Genomic DNA, 8,043 nt, shown 5'->3' with positions numbered 1-8,043 from the left:
GTATTTAAAGACTGTGCAGGAAGCCGCCCCCGTGTCTCCTCCTCACAGATATCTCCATCACTGCGCTCAACTACACAGCAACACTCGTAGCTGCCGCCTGTGCTCTGTACCATGTGACTGGTATAATCACGTGACCTCGTGACGTCAGGAGGAACCGCGGGATCTGGAGATTTCATATCTGAGCGCTAGAAGTACAGTCTCCTCCCCCATAACGTGTCCCCCGTTCAGTCTCCTCCCCCGTCACGTGTCCCCCGCCCAGTCTCCTCCCCGTCACGTGCCCCCGCCCAGTCTCCTCCCCCGTCACGTGATCTCCCAGCCACAGACAAGACGCAGCTGGGAGAAGCCGGTAATTATACGGAGGGGAGTGATGTGTCCGGTTATACAGCACCGTGTGTATATGTGGCCCCATCATCTGGTTATGGGGCCCCTGAGTGTCAGCAGTGCACGTCTGGGGGGCTGTGTTAGGAAGTAGTTGGGTCTATAGTGTTTGCAGTGGATGTGATGTGTAGGAGGAGGGGGGAGCACTGACCAGGAACTTATACACAAGATAACGGGGAAGAGAGAGAGTGCAGAGGGGGAGAGAAAGCAGCAGAGACGCTGGATGGTGATCACAGCTGAGGGCTCCTGTACACAGCAGAACAAGTGACTGTGTCACACACAGACTGATATTATTGTCTGTACAGCTGTATTCCTGCTCTGTATTCTTATTATTATACTCTTACTATAGTCACCTCTATCAGTGCTCTCCCCAAGTCATACAGTCACCAGGTCACATGGTTAGGGATGGGGTCATACAGTCACCGGGTCACATGGTTAGGGATGGGGTCATACAGTCACCGGGTCACATGGTTAGGGATGGGGTCATACAGTCACCGGGTCACATGGTTAGGGATGGGGTCATACAGTCACCGGGTCACATGGTTAGGGATGGGGGTCATACAGTCACCGGGTCACATGGTTAGGGATGGGGTCATACAGTCACCGGGTCACATGGTTAGGGAGGGGGTCATACAGTCACCGGGTCACATGGTTAGGGATGGGGGTCATACAGTCACCGGGTCACATGGTTAGGGATGGGGTCATACAGTCACCGGGTCACATGGTTAGGGATGGGGTCATACAGTCACCGGGTCACATGGTTAGGGATGGGGTCACTGGGTCACATGGTTAGGGATGGGGTCATAAAGTCACCGGGTCACACGGTTAGGGATGGGGTCATACAGTCACCGGGTCACATGGTTAGGGATGGGGTCATACAGTCACCGGGTCACACGGTTAGGGATGGGGTCATACAGTCACCGGGTCACACGGTTAGGGATGGGGTCATACAGTCACCGAGTCACATGGTTAGGGATGGGGTCATACAGTCACTGGGTCACACGGTTAGGGATGGGGTCATACAGTCACCGGGTCACATGGTTAGGGATGGGGTCACCGGGTCACATGGTTAGGGATGGGGTCATACAGTCACCGGGTCACACGGTTAGGGATGGGGTCATACAGTCACCGGGTCACATGGTTAGGGATGGGGTCATACAGTCACCGGGTCACATGGTTAGGGATGGGGTCATACAGTCACCGGGTCACATGGTTAGGGATGGGGTCATACAGTCACCAGGTCACATGGTTAGGGATGGGGTCACCGGGTCACATGGTTAGGGATAGGGTCATACAGTCAGTGGGTCACATGGTTAGGGATGGGGTCATACAGTCACTGGGTCACATGGTTAGGGATAGGGTCATACAGTCACCGGGTCACATGGTTAGGGATGGGGTCATACAGTCACTGGGTCACATGGTTAGGGATGGGGTCATACAGTCACTGGGTCACATGGTTAGGGATGGGGTCATACAGTCACCGGGTCACATGGTTAGGGATGGGGTCATACAGTCACTGGATCACACGGTTAGGGATGGGGTCATACAGTCACTGGGTCACACGGTTAGGGATGGGGTCATACAGTCACTTGGTCACATGGTTAGGGATGGGGTCATACAGTCACCGGGTCACACGGTTATGGATGGGGTCATACAGTCACTGGGTCACACAGTTAGGGATGGGGTGATACAGTCACTGGGTCACACGGTTAGGGATGGGGTCGTACAGTCACTGGGTCACATGGTTAGGGATGGGGGTCATACAGTCACCGAGTCACACGGTTAGGGATGGGGTCATACAGTCACCGGGTCACACGGTTAGGGATGGGGTCATACAGTCACCGGGTCACATGGTTAGGGATGGGGTCATACAGTCACCGGGTCACATGGTTAGGGATGGGGTCATACAGTCACCGGGTCACATGGTTAGGGATGGGGTCATACAGTCACCGGGTCACATGGTTAGGGATGGGGGTCATACAGTCACCGGGTCACACGGTTAGGGATGGGGTCATACAGTCACCGGGTCACACGGTTAGGGATGGGGTCATACAGTCATCGGGTCACATGGTGGTTAGGGGTGGGGTCATACAGTCAGTGGGTCACATGGTTAGGGATGGGGGTCATACAGTCACCTGGTCACATGGTTAGGGATGGGGTCATACAGTCACCGGGTCACATGGTTAGGGATGGGGTCATACAGTCACTGGGTCACATGGTTAGGGATGGGGTCATATAGTCACCGGGTCACATGGTTAGGGATGGGGTCATACAGTCACTGAGTCACATGGTTAGGGATGGGGTCATACAGTCACATGGTTAGGGATGGGGTCATACAGTCACTGGGTCACATGGTCAGGGATGGGGTCATACAGTCACTGGGTCACATGGTTAGGGATGGGGTCATACAGTCACCGGGTCACATGGTTAGGGATGGGGTCATACAGTCACTGGGTCACATGGTTAGGGATGGGGTCATACAGTCACATGCTTAGGGATGGGGTCATACAGTCACCGGGTCACATGGTTAGGGATGGGGTCATACAGTCACTGGGTCACATGGTTAGGGATGGGGTCATACAGTCACCGGGTCACATCTATCAGTGCATCTATACTGTACTATATTTGGCTCCCAATCCTTATCTCTTTCACAATGCACATGTAGATTACATTCACATCTCATCTATAATCACATACATACTTTGATTACATTTGATCATAATACTAACTAATTTGATGTAATAGGTTTTGGCTCATTCACGCTCATTTTGGTCACTTATTTGATTTTAGTGGCAACACAAACCTTTCTATTCACATCATTTCATGTATAACTATACTTTAATATTTCACAGTAATATCACTTTAATATAAAATATTATAGATATTTTTATGTAAACAGAAAATAATCACCAAAATAATCTGTTTTGTTATGTTAATAATATCTCCTGAACATTCATTTTATATATTCAAAATATATTACCAAATGAATGTTTAATATATTAATTTAATATACTGGGTGATTCAAAAGTTGCAGTACACCCTTTTATTTCAAAAACTCTACAGGAAATTGAGAAACCTGAATACTCCAGTAATGTATGGGTGACGTGGTCTCTCTTTTACGGTATGTACCAAACATGGGCACCATCTTGAAATCGGCCAATCGGCCCAATTCCTGTAGAGTTTTTGAAATAAAGGGGTGTACTGCGACTTTTGAATCACCCTGTAGATATTCGTAATGCATCTTGAATGAGGGAATAGTTTACAGTTAATGATTACATAGTAGTTGTTGATATTATATTTGACAACTTATATAATTATAAATACACAATATCCCATATTTCTAGACGTAAAATATTCTAGATACAATCTGAGAAGACAATTCCATTGTTTTCTTCTTTACGTAATTAATTTTAATAAATGTATAGGCTAATGCTATATATACAGTGGTGGAGGTAGTATGCCATACTGCCAATTCTCCTTCCGCCTTCATTGGAAAAACGATCAAATTCCCATTATATTTTTCATATCGTTGCCCTGAAATTTCCACTTTGACCACTGTTGTATAGTAAATGACATAAACAGATACAATACAGACTCTTTGTTTAAGATGACAGATTGTTACTTAAGTAGAAAAACTGGAGTTACAAGAAAATGTCTCTTAAGAAGCGGAAAAGGTTTAAATCCTTGCAGATCTTGTAACCAATGCCTGTGTGTACTGAATCTAAGTATGATGTCACAACTGTACACTGCTACTCCTGGGTGTACTGTATCCATATAGGATAATGATTTGTTTTCTGCAATAAATGTGTTTTTACAAGTATATATAATACACACTGTTTAGCTTCTGAATGATTCTTCTTGCAAATGAGAGAATGGTATGAGAACCAGAAATTTACAAGTTATTAAGAAATTGTGGCTTTATTTTTATTTTAGTGCAGCGCAAATCCTATGTGTGATCCCTTTTATTTTCATTTATATCTCTTATCGTTGGCAATACTTTGTTACATATATGATTTAACTGCTTATGGAGAATTTCAAATAGCTCTCCTATACTCCCATGGATAGTCATAGGGTAAATATATAATGACATAGCATTCACTTGTGATAGATTATAGTTTCTATCTGCAGGTTCAGAATATCACACTGTGTTCCAGTCTATCCCTGCATGTACAAAGTGTTTACAATTAGATTAAGGGTAACACCATAGATCAGTGCTGTTTAACAGTTCTCCTAAAATCCTTTTGAACCCCCCTGAAAGAGATGCAAAACTTACCTTGTGATAGACGCATCATCATGACCACTAATGTCTGTTTGGCTCCGTTTCCCTAACATGAAAAGTGTAAGTACAGGGTTCTCAATGACTACTGAATACATGGTGGATGAATGAAATCTCAATACAATAATTACTACCAGATTATCTCAGTATTCAGTAATGATATGGGAATGAAATAACCTGAACAATGGTATGCCTAATGATATGAGAGTTAATAGGTTTAGATAATAGCCAGAGAAACGACAATTTTAGCTTGAAATGGTGTGAATGTGAGTGGTAGAAAAAAGAAACAAATGTGGCTTCAATTCAGAATGCTCTGCCCCCAACAGCAGTACCTGACAATTTATATAATAATGGGTGTAACTCACAGTAGTGACATCAGACATGGATACTGTACACTCAGAAGTTGCAGTTTACAATTGTAACATCAAACATAGTGTCGAAGTCAGCAAATTGGATAAAGTCATTTCAATTAATATCTAGCAAACTTGATCGTCTTTGTCTGAAAATTATGCATAGAGCACGCTAGGGCATGGAGAAGCGTATCAAGCCGCAACACAAGGCAATCACAGGATTTACACGCATTCACATGAACATACACATTTGTAATTAGTACACATTAATTGTAGTTGCAACACATAGTTATTTATGTTGAAATGTAGCAATATTTATGGTTAATATTATAAGTTATATACATGTTGGTGAAATCAAAGGTTCAGGTTGCGGGAAATATGTCATGTTTAGTATCATTTTAATCCCCTATTCATCCGAAGGTGTCCGGTTCATTCGCCAAAGGGATCACACATTGCATACTCTAGTTAGCGAAGTTAGGGAATAAATGTTTAAAATGATACTGCCTGTATAATGTAAATAGACTAGTTTGAACTGGATTCTTGGCGGGAAAAGCAGAGTGTATCCCATGGAGAGCTGACCCCCACCCTCTGGATATTTTGGTTTGAACTGGCCTATGACCTGCAGTACACTGGACCTTCCTGAAGCCTGGACCAATAGAAGCAAGCCACATCATCTGCATTGTTTTACTGTATTCACTGACTGTATATAAGCGGGGGCTCTGGACCTAGTGGACAGTCTACTTGACCACAGCCTTCAGACCTGAATGACTGTTCACTGGATCCAGGGCGCCTGCGATACATAACGACTGTACTTGTTTTATTCTGATTGTTCTGCTACTTTTGGCTATTAAATCACATTGTACTTTGGAACACATTTCGGCAATCGACAATCGTTATTGGATAGCAACTAGATGTGCATAACAATAGATATGGTACAGTTTGGAAAAAAAGAGAAGAAACATCTGGGGGTAAATGTATCAAGGTGCAACATACAGCCGCCGTTCCTCCGGATGTATAGACAGGTCAGTGTAACAGTGATGTGTTTACTAATCACGCAGAAAACACAGGAGAGTTGGCTAAAGACGGGAGTGTTTGACATCGCAGCAAATCGCCAGAGATGAACATAGATTTTTAAGATCAGAATAAAAATCGCAGTTCAATACATCTGGCAACTTGGGGACCAAAATCGCAGGTTATTACATGCGATTTGCTGCTATTTTAAAACACTGGAAAAATCGTACCTTGATACATTTACCCCCTGCACTCTTAAATCCGTGTTCAGTAGTCCACAATTGGCTAAGATTAAAATGTAACATTTTGGCATGTATGACTGAGACTAAACCATTAAATAAGTAAAATGGGCAGGCTAGGTGGACAGTTGACTTCTATATTTCTTTGGCTTCTAGGTTTCTAAATATTAAGGCTTATTTATAAACATACAAGAGTTCTGTATAGGTATAAGTTTGTGACTTCATGTAACTACTTTTCTACAGATGCACCTGTATTCATGAGTGCCACACTATATTGGGGCTAACCAGCTAAGAGTGTACCTGGAGACGTCTCCCCACCAGATCCACGCAATCGGTCTGTGCTCCAGTCTTATTCCCAGTACTGCTTATGTTGGTAAGTATTTCACACCCATTCAAATACCTGAATGAAAAATACTATGTTTATTTTTGATAGTTCACCAGAAGGAAGTATTGTATTTTTGCTGAATAATGGATTAGTAACACAGACTATAAATCTTTAAATACCCTCTGAAAACCCATCTTTTTACTAGAGCTTACCCTAGTCCCACGTATATTACCCAAATGAATGCACCCTCACAACTGTCCTAACCTCGACTCTGACCCACACTTGTTCCTGTTGTTTCAGCGCTGGGCTCATCTAATTAGAATGTTAGCTCTCTCAAGAGTTGGGCCATCCATACCCTTTGTTTTCATGTCTTCATTTATTATTTTTTCCTAGTATGTCCCTATTTTATGTCCGGTTTTCTCCACTGTCTGGCTCTGCGGAGGGAAGGGCCTGTATATAGTGCATTTAGGGCAAAGGTGTGCACAAGACAGTTCTTGCAAGACTGGTAACTTGAGCCTATTGTGAAGGATAATCTTACAATATTTATACATGTTATTAAGGTCATTTTATCGCTTACCAAATAAACACTGTCCAATGCGATTATTGTGGTTCCAAAGCACAAAGATATTTAATTGCAAAATATAGCAGGATTTACAGCAAACTATTTTTATGCATAAAAGATATTGCAATTAAGCAGGAAAGTATAAAAACACTGAATACATTACATCTCCTCTAACGCTTCACCGGGCACAGGATAAGGCAATCATGTCTACTGTGTAGTCAGGCAAAGAGAGAGCTAGCTGGGGGAATCCGCTTGATAATATCCAGTATAGAAAAAACTACTGATGATGTCACTATGTATACAAGCATCACGTCTAGGGGTATTCATTGGCTCAGGGTTAATGATGTTCCAGTTGTCTGCTGGTCATAGGTTAATTCAAAATGATTCTTCTGATAAGGTGTGACCACCCCACCCCCAACTGCTGATCACATGCTGTGGCTAGGGAACTGACTTAGACCAGATTATAGCAACCTATCCGTTTTCCAAACACAATGTCATTTTGATCATTAATCTTCGATTTTCATTAACTATTGTTCCCAGGAAGCGATCGGAAAGCCAAAAGTAGCGGATTAGAGATGGTAATGTGCATATCAAAATGACACTAAACCTGATACACTTCCTATATCCTGAGCCTTAGATACCTTTAATATATTATCATTTATGTATCAACAATCTTTAATACATTTTACTAATAAAAAAATGTGGATTGGAACCTTAATAAATGTGTGTTATTACGAGTGTAAGTATGAATGTAAATGTGCGTGTTATTAACCCGTGCAATTGCGTCATAAGACGTGGCGTATCAGTCGCACGGTAAAACAATATTAATCAATTTGGTTTACTTCATCCAATTACTTGACTTCCACAATGTTTACAACATGCACTTGACAACATTTAAGAAA

The 8,043-nt window shown here is 43.0% G+C and overlaps 1 protein-coding gene across 4 annotated transcripts in view; it reads left to right on the top strand.

Moving 5' to 3' along the window:
- Positions 1 to 303: 303 nt before the first annotated feature.
- Positions 304 to 8,043, top strand: part of LOC142151200 (uncharacterized) — a 31,505-nt gene continuing 23,765 nt past the window's right edge. For 3 of the 4 annotated variants that reach the window (XR_012691160.1, XR_012691161.1, XM_075206569.1), the window contains exons 1-2: positions 304 to 346; positions 6,498 to 6,627. The gene's annotated coding sequence lies outside the window, so the exon portion shown is untranslated. Of the gene's footprint in view, positions 347 to 3,425; positions 5,694 to 6,497; positions 6,628 to 8,043 lie in introns of those variants that run through there. The other variant, XM_075206570.1, reaches the window with a different exon arrangement.

The sequence above is a fragment of the Mixophyes fleayi genome, chromosome 4 (assembly GCF_038048845.1).
Source record: "Mixophyes fleayi isolate aMixFle1 chromosome 4, aMixFle1.hap1, whole genome shotgun sequence".
Lineage (NCBI taxonomy): Eukaryota > Metazoa > Chordata > Amphibia > Anura > Limnodynastidae > Mixophyes > Mixophyes fleayi.
Note: the sequence above shows the minus strand (reverse complement) of the source record. Positions and strands in the feature narration are given on the sequence as shown.